This window comes from Gekko japonicus, unplaced genomic scaffold, assembly GCF_001447785.1.
Source record: "Gekko japonicus isolate JY-2015 unplaced genomic scaffold, Gekko_japonicus_V1.1 scaffold402, whole genome shotgun sequence".
In the NCBI taxonomy this organism is placed as follows: domain Eukaryota; kingdom Metazoa; phylum Chordata; class Lepidosauria; order Squamata; family Gekkonidae; genus Gekko; species Gekko japonicus.
The window spans coordinates 415,115-428,033 of NW_015166434.1; positions in this window are offsets into that span (position 1 = coordinate 415,115).

Genomic DNA, 12,919 nt, shown 5'->3' on the forward strand with positions numbered 1-12,919 from the left:
TTCTATTTGCATCCCCCCCCCATTTTATAGGATTGTAGTTATAATGGCAGCCAAATTAACTCTGCCTAAAATATGGAAGTCAAAGAAAATACCAGTGAGAAGAAGTGTATTAGGTAAGATAAAATATTTTTATCTATATATAAGACTTCCAGTTCTTCAAAGAAATGAAGATGTGGCAAAAATAGACTTGAAGTCTTAAGGTAAGAAGTCTTAAAATTGATGGAACAAACAATGTGAGAAATGGTGTCTTTATAAGGTACTGTACTTTTGTATGTTTTATATGTTTTGTTAAGATAAAATATAATTTTTAAATGAAAAAGAAATCTATGGTACAGACTCCTCGGAGACTCCTGTAACAGAGTGTTCTCACATGCTGTGTTAATTAATCAGATTGACTTGTCAGATAGTATAAATAGATTTCCTATGTGCTCTCCAGCATTTCTTTTGGTCTTTGAGGTTTTTGTTTTGTTTTGTTCCAATATGATAGCGGATACCTTCTATTTATCAAGGTTCATCATATACCTGAGCTGTAGCAACTTAATCATCAAGTCAGGTTCAAGGTAATTCTTCTGGCAAAAACATATTTCTTATGCCAGTAACCATCACACGTGACAGGCCAGATCTGCACCTGCAATCTTTGATTTAAATATTAGTTTATCACCTGAGGTAGCAAGACAGAAAAAGCCACTGTAGGAGGCCTCTCACATATACACACAGTCATTATATCTGGGTGCAATTAAACAATGTGCTGGAGATCCTGGGCTGGATTTCCAGAAGTCTCAGTTTTCTTTTAAACCAGCTGTGTATGGTGTTGGGTGGAGAGTAATGCTTCCTGCTCTGACATTTCCTGGATGAAAATACCTTTCTAGATGCTAGACTCAGATGGGTAGCCGTGTTGGTCTTAAAGGTACCACTGGACTCAAACTTTGTTCTTTCTAGATGCTGTCAGCACTGGTAAGGAGGGAAACAGCTTGTCTTTCCCCCCCTGCAGTTTTGGAAGAAGGACTGGTCCAGAAAACAGTATAGAGGCAAACATTGGGTGATTTCTCACGAGAGCTGCCTCGCAGCACAGCGCCGTTTGCCTCGACACAAACGTGTCAATTTCACACCCAAAGCTCCGGGGCTGCATTTTGACTCGGGGCTTCGCCCGATTTACTCTGCAGTTTCGTGATCCTGGTTTTTGAGGATCATGAAACTGCGGAGGAAATCGGGCGAAGCCCCGAGTCAAATGCAGCCCCGGAGCTTCGGGTGTGAAATTGACACGTTTGTGTCGAGGCAAACGGCGCTGTGCTGCGAGGCAGCTCTCGTGAGAAATCACCCACTATCTCCTCCCTGTCTTAGTGTCACAGCTAAAACCAATTGGGGGGGGGTGCAACTATTTTTAAAGAAAATTAATGGCAGACCTAGGTCTCCAGCTTCTGATTTAGTTGCACTCTTTGTAGCCCGGTTTAGCCAATCTGGGCTTCCTGTTGCATGACTCACAAGAGGGATACATACAATCATCTCAGTACGTATGACTGCCATTCTGTGAGAACACCAACCCCACCTTGGGATAGGTAACGCTAATGTGAGCATGACCCCAAATTTATCATGGCATGTACTTATGCATACAGAAGCTGGAATATGTACACATTGCTTGATTCAGACAAAATGGTGAACATAAGCATAGCACACTCTCCCAGCATATACAATAGGAGAACCATAAACAAGACTGGAGAGGGCTTATGTCACACATTAGCATAGGGTTGTGGGTGTGTATGTTTGGGCATTGCATTTATATTTTAATTCCTGCACTGTTTTGTTCTCTGTGTGTCTCAAAAATCCAGTGTGATGCTAAATTCATAGTTGTCACACAGGTAGGCAAACTTATGACAGTTTTAATTTCCCTATCAGCCTAAACTCTGAATCATTACCTTCTACTGACAGAGGGACAGTAAGAGGATACACAGACTATAATGAATTCAGGACTTGAAAAAAGTTCTAGTAAGTGTTGGGAGGAGGGAAGCTGGTGTTTTCAGCGTCAGCTGCACATACATCACGTCTAATTTGGTCTTCAGGCATTGCTTCTACATCCCCATTACCTGCCAGCCTCATTTATACACTTGATAAATACACCATTGCCTACAACAGTTTGAGATATCACTATCAATAGTAGTAGTAATATTAGTAGAGCAGTAAATAGAATGCTTGGAGTCTTTTAAGAGAAGAGACTCTTGGGTGACAGAGTTGGAGGAGCAAAGGTGATGAAAAGAGAGATATTGGGATATAAGAGTGATGGGGGTGAGGGCACTGAGTACTTTAAAGGCAGTTTGTGCTGGCTGCGAGAAGAATCCAGCTCCACCTAGCTGTGGTGGAGACTGGCGGTGGTTGCAGGTGGGAGTCGCTTTGCCTCCCCCAGAAGGAGGGAGTGGGATGTGACCAGCAACATCAGCGTCACTGTGTCACTATGGAAGGGAGGAGCCATTTAAGATTTAAGTACTGTTCTGCCCCTGTCCTTCCACTTTTGCCACATGCTCAGCCCACCCACCCCCTCCCTGTAGGCAATGCAGGCTTCAGCCTTTTGGAGGCTGGGTAGGAATCCCCCCCTCCTTTGTTTGGCAAGGAAGGGGTGTGTGTTTTTGCCTACCTTGCACTTTCATCAGGTGACTATGGGAACTGGATGTGGTGATGCCTTAAATAAGATTGGTCACTTGACAGGCTGGGCCCCTTCCCTCTAAGTTTCATGGCTTGGGAGGAGCTCCATGGTGGCACCCTGCTTGCTATGCTGGCCGGTGGTGAGTCAGAGGGATGGCTTGCACCTGGGGCAAAGGTGGCTCACCCAGCATATGGCAAGGAGGTGGTCTTGAGTGACCCCTGGCCTTGGCCTATTTCTGCACTCAGGGGGTTACCCTTGCCACAAAAGTTGTAAATACTCCATAAAGTGGCCCATAGTTAAACCCAGTCTGGTGTCTGTCTCTTCAATCAATCAATCAATTGATTTATTACGATCAAAGATCAGCAAATACCTTAAAATGATACATATAGTTAACAGTGAAATACAACCAGATAGTTGGTACAGGTAAAAATTTTAGTTAAGAAAACATGGATTTTAAAATTTTCTAAGAAGTATTAGTCTTCTGTCTGGTTAGGATAGCCATAGCATAAAATCTTGCTACCTTAGCAGTAGTTTCATTACAAATATCAGCTAAAAGAAGAGTAGAATAAAACTGATTTGACCTGCCTGGGTAGGCAGCAATTATTGGCATAATATATTTAAAACGAATCTCATGGTAAAATCAACAAGATAAAAGAACATGCTTAATTGTCCCGACCGGTCCAGAATTACAAGGACAGAGTCGGCTTGCGTATGGGGTAAGAGCATCTCTCCCTTGCAGGAGGGCAGATGGGAGAACATTGAATCATGCTAAGGTAAAAGCTCTGCGGTGCTTTGGGAGTTTTAATGAATAAAGGTAACTGGATACAGCAAAATTTAGGTTTTTATTTCTCACAGATAAAAGGAGTGAGGCTCGTGCTCTGTCCATTTGGAGAGAAGTGTTCCATAATCTTTGTTTGACAACAGCTTTGGCTCCTTGAAATCCAAGGTGTAGAAGGGCAGTACTAGAGAAGCCTAGAAGTGCCAGTTTGTATTCTATTGCAGAAGCCCAGCTTGAGCAAAAGCTATCTGAAAGAATTAAGGGGGTCAGCCCTGATGAAAGGAGTTTTAGTTTAAGCCAAAAACATATGGCATAAAACCAAGCCCGGGTTTCTAATGTAACTAGGCCAGCCTCAACCCTAAGCAGAGCATTGGGAACACATTTTGGTACTCCAAATAAAGATCTCAAACATTTTTGACTGAATTGTTTCAAGTTTGGTGTATTTCTTATACAGGGAGATCTGTGCGCCATACATTAGTTGAGGTATTGTCTTACCCCCCCCAAAAAAATTCAAAGCATAAGGAATGTAAGCTCCTTTACTGTGAAAAAATTCTCAGGGTTGCAAATGCTGATTTCTGGGCAGAATCTGAGAAAGGTGAGCTGCCCGTGAGCCTAAAGATTGAAATGCAACTCCCAAATACCTGAATACTTTAACTTGTTCAATCGTATGACCATCTAATTGCCATCTGTGGATCATAGGCCTTTTAGCAAAAACAAGTGTCTGTCTCTTTCTTCCAACTGGAGGGACAATTCCAGGTTCTCTCTATGGTACCCTGCCTCCCCTTTTTTTTGTCTCAATGAGTAAGGCTAATCTTATGGAATCTGAAACTTTGATTATTACTCACTGAACTATTAAGCCCATTGTTATGCTCAACAGTCTCTGGGGTTTATGGAAGAAGAGAGCAAGGTCGAATCTGCATTTGCATTTTTAAATCAGTTTTGTGCTGCTGTGATGCCGTCTTTCTCTATGCTTGTTTGAACGTTCCTTGAAAAAGATTCTTTTAAAGCAGTGGGGAGGTGCAATGACAGTGGAGCTGTCATGAGAAGGTGATAAACAAATGTGGATGTGCAAAAGTATGCTATCACTGTTGAGGTGTGAAAACAAAACCAAATGTAGACAGCTTTTTTGAAGACAGAGTCAGAAGGCTGGGACACCGGTGGGAAAGACAAATGCAGATTCGACCCAAGTCTCTCTGTGTCTCTTAGCTATTATCTCAGAGTTTGTGGTATCAGTACTGCCATTGTAGTCCAAATCCCAGCTGTCTTGATAATGCCACATTTGATACATGCCCTCATTGCAGAATTTTAATTTGATAGCAAAGAACTGTTGGAATCTCTTGGCACTAAATTAATTGAATATCTTAAACTTTGAAGGACTCAAAACAATTATTTAATTGACCCCTAAGTGGGGAAGGAACAAAACCCCTTATTTCCTCTGTATTATAGTGCGAGGCAATACCAGCCCTCATGTATTTCTGATTTTCATAAAGTTCTCCTATTAGGATGATGGGGGGAATCCAGTTAATATAAAATATATGAAGAAGTTAAAATTTAATTTGCTTTATGGAAAAGGCAAAGTACGTTTAGTAAATTTTAGTGTGATATTTCGTTTTATAACTGACTTTTCATTTAAGCACTCTGATTATAGAGACTTCTGCATTTATATTATACAAAATGATGAATCCAAATAGCATATTAATATGTATTTCCATGGGATCTCCTAAGAACATTTCTTAGTGCCTTATGATAATTTTAAAAAGATTGTTAGACTCCTGTCTGCAAGCCATTTCCTCTAGATAACTTTCAGTGACTTCAGTGGAAGAATTCAGGTACTTAAGAATATAGAAATGAACTATAAATTATTTTTATGTGAACTACAACTATCCAGTCTGTTTGTTGAGTAAAGATATACTTGATGACCTTAAAAATAACCAATTAGTCCAGATATAAACCAAGAAATAGAGCAATCACTCCAATTGAGCAACAGAAGGTCCCGGTCACACGGGCTGGATAAAATGGGTGGGAGGCGTGGCTATTTGCAGTGCTGCAATTTAATGCACCATAACATGATCCCACACTTTGGTGGCATGCCACGGTACCTTCCCTCTGCATCAACAAGGGGCTGGAGGGAAAAGCGCCGCGCCAGCGCGATCACACTGACGTATTCCAGAGGCAGCCTATGGCAAACTGGTTGCTACTACCTTCGGCCAGGTATTGTTTAACTCCGCATTTTCGGCGGTATGCCACGGGTTGGCCACGGGTGCGCTTCACTTGCCAGATGTTGTGGTGTGATCGCACCTGGAAATTCTGCCATTCAATCATGGCTCTCCCACGGGAAATTCGTCATGTGAACGGGGCTGAAGTTTCTTTTCCTCCCTTTCCTCCTTTTCACCATGTCTCAGCTTCTACCTATCATGTCTGATTTCTACATCTGTGAAGTGTGGTGTAACATTGCTTCCCCCTTTAAGATCTTAAGCAATTGCTTCTCTCTTGACTTTTAAAGATCAGGTTATTTTGATTGTGAATGTATGTATTCCTCCCCTCTCCTCATCCTTTTGTTATGAGAACTGTTGGCCTGACTTGGAAAATTAGCTCTATGAACTTGAAGTTAAATATCCCAACGCACAAATAATATTGTTAGGTGATTTTAATGCTCTCAATGGAAACAGTAATTTAAACGTTAGAGGAAATAACTATGTTGATGAATTTTAAAATAGTGAGAGGAATACAAAAGATTCTTTAGTTAGTAAACATAGGATAATCTTTAGCCAACTGATCAATAAGCTTTGTAACACTAAATGCAACTTTGATGGAGATAAATATGGAGCACTCACTTATTATAACCATAAGGATGCAAGTGTAATTGACTACATATTAACACCATCTCTTTGTAATAATATATTACACTTCGAAGTAGGGTCACTCCTGGAGAGTGATAATCAACCGATTATATTTTGTATCTTTGTATTTTAAACTAAGAAGAAGTTCCAGATGAACCAGTGAGCATGGTGCTACCAGTCCTCAAGCCTGTGACAGTACATTCTATCCATATCCCATAGTGCATGTTGTACAGTGTCATGATACTTACAGAATGGCAGGCTATTTGCTAGGTATCTCACAATAGGGCCCACCTCTGAGTCCCCCAAAAGCTTGTAATGTGGGCTTCCTAATTTACCCATATATTTTCCCCTTTAAAAAATTTGCAGATTAATTTCAGTCCTATAATCCCTCATCCTTTTTTCCTGAAAATACAAAAAGATTGTCAACCAACTTCAGTATGTCCTTTACAATTGGTGGAGGCCAGTATGGGGCACCTTGTCACTACTGCAGCAAAGTCAAACCTTTGCTTCTGAGCAACTATCTGCACACTACATGGGATAAGAGTGGAGGAATTACATGACTCTTTTTCACCCAATTTGTTGCCCTGACAAGGAGAAGGATGTCAATGTGATGGGAAACATAATGGAACTAGATCCATAAATATAGACAAGAATGAAAACTGGCAGAGAACCCAATTTTAACTAGGAAAACAACACAAAATAGTAGGTCCAGCATATATTATTTTTCATGCACTGTGTCCATAAAACCTGAGATAGCCCTTTAGTTGCCAAGGTGGCCATGAAGTCCTGAGCTTGACCTTACAAGGCAACCTGTATGTTATAATTCTCAGTTTGGTGTAGTGGTTAAGTGTGCAGACTCTAATCTGGGAGAACCAGGTTTGATTCCCCACTCCTCCACTTGCAGCTGCTGGATGACCTTGGGCAAGCCATAATTCTGTCAGAGCTGTTCTTGAAAGAGCTCTCTCAGCCCCACCTACATCACAGGGTATCTGTTGTGGGGAGGGGAAGGGAAAGGAGTTTGTCAGCAACTCTGAGACATTGAGTGAAGGGTGGGGTATAAATCCAATCTCGGTCCCGTTCACACTGGCCAATTTGAGCCGGGAGCGGGACAGTTCGGGGCCGGATCAAACCGGCGCGATCATACTACAACATCTGGGAAGCGTCTTGCTTCCGTGGCCGAACTGTCCCTTCCCTGCAGAAATCCGCCTCAAACCGAACCACCTACTTAGGTGGTTCAATTGGACGAGGCACTTCTAACCGGGCCCGGATCCGAACTGCGCATGCTCTGACATGCGCAGTTCGGCTGGCCCCCGGTTAGGGCCGTGTTTTCTCCCCGGTGTTTGATCGCGCCGGGGAGAAAAGGCGGCGCGGCCGGGGATCCGTGGGATCCCGCCGCGCCGTGTCAACGTTGGCGCGGCTTTTAAAAGCCGTGCCTCAAGAGGCTTTTTTCCTGTCGTGTGGCAGGGGCCCTCCTCTTCCTCCTCTTCTTCTTTAACAATTCTCAGGTTCCTCCACACCAAATCTGAGATCACCTCCATTGGCTCAGCAAGACTCAATGCTGACAAGCTAAGCAGACAGTAAACCAGCCGGATACCTAATGTATCCCTGATACCCAACACATAGAATCAAATCTGGCCTCTGTCTGCACTTGGTGTGTATTAATGTAGAAAAAAACTAATAGAAAATAATTGCTCCACTCTAAGATTCCTGTTTGAAGTTAGTGAAGGATCTTATGCAGATCCAGCTGTTTGTCACACAACAGGTCAATCATTGTAGAGATATTATTTTTCACAGCTCTGACACTGCACAGCAACAAGGTCAGAGTGGAGCCAGCAAAGAGTGCCTCACCACTCACATTTCCCCAGATGGGATGCAGATTAGGCTTGGAGTGAGCACTAGGGGTGTGCATGGGGGAAAAATTCAGTATTTTTTGGATTCAGGTAAACCAAACCAAAAAAATTAGGCTCACCAGTAGAGCATGTGTTTCACTCTCCCTCAGCTTTCAAGTGGAGGTGGAGTGAAACTGAAACACTCTCTTTCCCCTGAGCTTCCCCAGCTGCCTTACCACCACAGCCCGACTGGGGAAGCGAAGGCAAATTGGAGTGGCATCTTTAAATGCCTCCCCTACACTTCCCCTCCCCAGTTGGCTTGCCATTGGATACAATTGAGCCTTAGGATACAATGGAGAGATTATGCCACCCCTGTGGCACGACTCAAGAGAGAAGGGGTTTAAAGTTTAAACCCCTTCTCAAGAGTTGCACCACATCTGCAGCATGATCTTTCCATTATACCCTATGACCCCTTTGGGTACAATGGAGAGAGACGGGGTTTAAACTTTTTAAACCCCTTCTGTCTTTGCTTCCCCAGCTGGCCCGCTGTGGCAGGTGGCCAGCTGCGGAAGTGAAAACCAATCAGGGAGGCATCTTTAAATGCCTCCCCTTTGCTTCCCCTCCACAGCCAGCTGCCCCAGCCAGCCCCAGAAAGAAGGGGAAGTATTTAAAGTGTAAATGCGTTTCCTTTGCTGGGGAGGTGCCAGCTCTCAGGGGAGGGAGAGCGGGTCAGTATCACCTCTCCTCTGCTTCCAAGCAGAGGGGGAGTGAAACTGACATGCTCTACTGGCCAGCCAAATTTTTTGGCAATGCCATGTCCTGTTCTTGTTGTCTCATACTTTGCTTTTTCTCCTTGCTGGAATGAAGCCCAGCATCTTTGGAATGAGTACATGATTTAGACCATGATGCTGAAGAGTCTTGGCCAAAATGGTGAAAAATTATTCTCTCCATTTGGTTCTTTGTCCATGTAATTGCCAGTGCCCACAACATCTGATGCTAGCAGCTCAGGACATCCTTTGCAGATAGCAATAATTTGTTTCCTTCTAGATCTCCTTTCTTACTCAGATAACATAATAAAAAGACACCACAGTACTTTTTATTTTATTTTAAACTACATATATCCTACAAAGCTACGTACTAACTAAAACTACAGCTATACAACGACCATATATGATAATAATTAATATATTAAGTCAAAGCTTTTATCTTATTCTATTCTATTCTATTGTTTCGAAATGCAAAAAATTAAAAATTTTTACACTGCAAGATTATGTAATGTGATATAAACATTTCTTCTAAAGTTTAAGCTATTTTCTGCCTTTTCTTTCTCTCTTCTTGCTTTTATCATCTTGGGGTGGTTTGGGTACTGCCTCTCCCAAGTTTGATTCAGATTCTACTTCTGAGCTGCCATCTGCAGATGTTTCGTGGCTTTCCAAGTCATGCACACTGTCCAGTTCTCCTTCTTCTTCCTCTTATCTTTTTTAGGTTCCTGATGTCTTTTCAAAAACTGCTTCGTGTTGGTAAAAGAGTCAATCTTTTCTTTTTTACCTTTGTAGTTGAACATCAAGTCTTCAAGTAGTATCCATTGGTAGGTAGTGGAATTTCCCCATAAATAGGTGGCTAAATTCTTGTATTTTCTCTTCTTCCTTATCTCAAATGGAATGTTTTAGTATTCTGATACCTTCTTCTTTGATTTTCAATGTAGTCCCAGATGTTGCTTTCAACATTGCATCTCTTATAGATCTCTTAGAAAATATGATGTATATTTCACCAGACAGGCTTTTTTTTTCTTAATAAATTCTGAATATGTCCGGTAGATCATAATCATTTCGCTTTGTAATACTTCCGCCTTAATACCTGTCACTGGTGCAAGCATTTCACTAAGGATTTCTTTCAGATTCTCAGATTTGTCTTCTGGTACACTTTGAAATCTCCATACGTATGAAGATTTTTCCATTTGTAGCTGCAAAAGTTGAGTTTTATCTGAAGATCTTTCTTTTCCCACAACTTCCAGTCTTTGATCAATTGCTTTAGTCTTGTTTTCAACTTCTTCTGTTCTTTTGTTGGATTCTTTTAGCTGTTTTTGTAAAGACTCCAAGGTCTTGCTGATATTAGTCATCTGAGCCACCAGAGGATGCAATGTCGTATCTAGCATGCCTGCAAAGTCAAAATTCACTTCCTGTTTAGAAACTGGATGTGTTGAGCTGGCAGTTCCTTGTTGAAGTTTCACTTTTGCTGCCATCTTCTCAGCTCGATAAGACTTTGTTTATGTTTTGTAAAAGTTTTCTTAAGTCTTTAGAAGTTTATTTGCTCTAACGACTTAGCAGTCTGGCATTGTACTGATTAAATTCAGCCGTCCGCTCAAATGCCACCACTTTCTGCCCCCTCTAATACTTTAAATCTTTGACATTTTCAAGGGGTGGGTAGCTTCCCCCCATGTCCTCCTTGAATTCCAGTTGTTGTGGGGGGTCAAGGAAGTTCATAGCCAGACTCGTAGGTTAGATTTTCTGAGGGCTGACTTCAATGAACTCAGAGGCTTGATGGGAGTCATTCCGTGGGGGAGTGTGCTGGAAGGGAAAGGAGCCAGTGAAGGGTGGGCTCTTCTCAAACATGAGCTTTTGCAAGCTCAAGCCCTCATTATTCCAGCACGACAGAAATATGGTAAGGGCTCCAAGAAACTGATGTGGATGAATCGAGAGCTTCAGAATAAGCTAATGGAGAAATAAGAAATGGAGAGAAATGGAGGGAAGGTCAGACCTCTAAAGAGGAGTATATGAGAGTTACTAGGTGCTGCAGATCAGCCATCAGAGAAACCAAAGCTCAGTATGAGTAGGGTCTGGCCAGGGGGACTTGCTACAATCAGAAAAACTTCTACAGGTATGTGAGAAGCAAACACAAGGTAAAAGAGGCAATTGGACCACCTTTGGGAATAGAAGGAGAAACTCTGGTGGAGGACAGAGAAAAAGCAGACAGGCTTGATTACTTTTTTGCCTCTGTTGTCTCCCAGAAGAACTCGAGCCCATCTAGAGATGGTATAGGACATAGCAGGACACCTGAGTGTCTAGTTGACATTGACAGGGAGGTTGTGGAGAGGCACCTGGCTGCACTGGATGAATACAAATCCCCTGGGGCAGATGGTGTGCACCCAAGAGTGCTCAAAGAACTGTCTGATGAACTTGCAGAGCCCCTGTCCATCATCTTCAAGGCCTCCTGGAGGACTGGGGAGGTGCCACAAGATTGGAGAAGAGTGAATGTTATCCCAGTCTTTAAGAAAGGGAGGAAGGATGACCCAGGAAACTACAGGCCAGTGTTAGCCCAATTGCCTTAAATTCTCAATTAATATTGAGGACGTTATGATCATTAATTGGCAATAGGCAAATTAGGTGTATAGGATTTTGCTCACCCAAGCCAGTCCAGGGATGGGAGGGGACCCTGTACTTTTACAGTACATTAAACAACAAGCCACGAAACAGTCTGCACCATCTCTGGTCTTCACAACAATTTGCCACCAGAACCTCTTTTCAATAGTCCCTGCCTTTCCTAAGGGAGATATTCCAAACCCTTAGTTGGCATCTGGGACAAAACACATTAGCAACTCAATATAGAGATGCATACTCTTACCAAGGTAGCATGTGTGGTGTGAGCGTTAGGCTACAAGATTTAGACTTAGAACTCAGGTATAACATCAGAGACCATTTAGAACCAAGAATAATTTTTTATTCAGTACAGAGCTTAGCAAAGCAGACTATATAAGAGATTACTGAAAACAAGAAAAACCTATGGCTCTGTGCCTTCACTACACATTGAAAGATACATATTTACCAAGTTCAGGAACATCCAAACAGTCCAATGGATTTGCACCCATGTGCTCCAGTTCACAAAGCAACTCTTTGTCTCTCACGAGGCAGCATTTCCAGGTGCAATAAACAGACACTGGCCGGGGAGAGCGCAAGAGCAAGAAAGCTCACTCTCCACAGGATCAATCAATTAAACCCCAATCTAGTCATGATTAGCTGAGGCCATCCAGCAAACTACGAGTGGACAGGGGTGTGGCCAATTGTTGGTTGTCATAGCTGCAGCATAGGATTGGCTAGAAGTTTGGAAGCCCCTCCTGCAGTCAGGTGACCCAGCTTCCAGCTTCTGCATAATGTACGTGAACTTTTGCATGTGAGGCAGAGCCAGAAGCCATCAGGTCTGCCTCTTCCACTTAGAGGTGTGAAAGAATGTGTGGTTATATGGCATGGTTATAAAGTTTCTCTGGCCAAATGGTCAGGCATGTTATCAGAAAGACATCACAGGAGAAGGCATGGATTATAGAAAGCAGAAATCAAAATTTCTATACATTAGGGTTCACACCAGTTTATACAGAAGTCCCACCTTTACTGTCAGTACCAGAACAGACACAGAGACCAGGGCCCCGATCAGACACAGAAGTTGCTGCGGAAGCGGCATGAATGCCAGGCGGATTATAAGGGTATGATCACATAGCAACATCTGGCCAGCGTAGCGCACCCGTCACAGCCTGCCGAAGATATGGAGTAAAAAGCTACCTTGTAAACCCAAGACGCAAACGGCTTGCGACGGGCCGCTGCTAGACTCTCCTTGTGAGATCGCTCCAGTGCGCTCCTCTTGCATCATTGGAGTGTGCCAGAAACGTGCACCGAGGAAGGAAACTGCCATCCCGTCTGATTGTGTTTGCAGTGGGACACACTGTGCTGGTGCAAACAGCCACGCCTCCCCCCCGTGTTTCCCAGTAAATGTGAACAGGACCCATGATTGGTAAAAAATAATGTCTTTTACTGATGGAGATGTCTCAGTCAAACAATACTCAAGCACA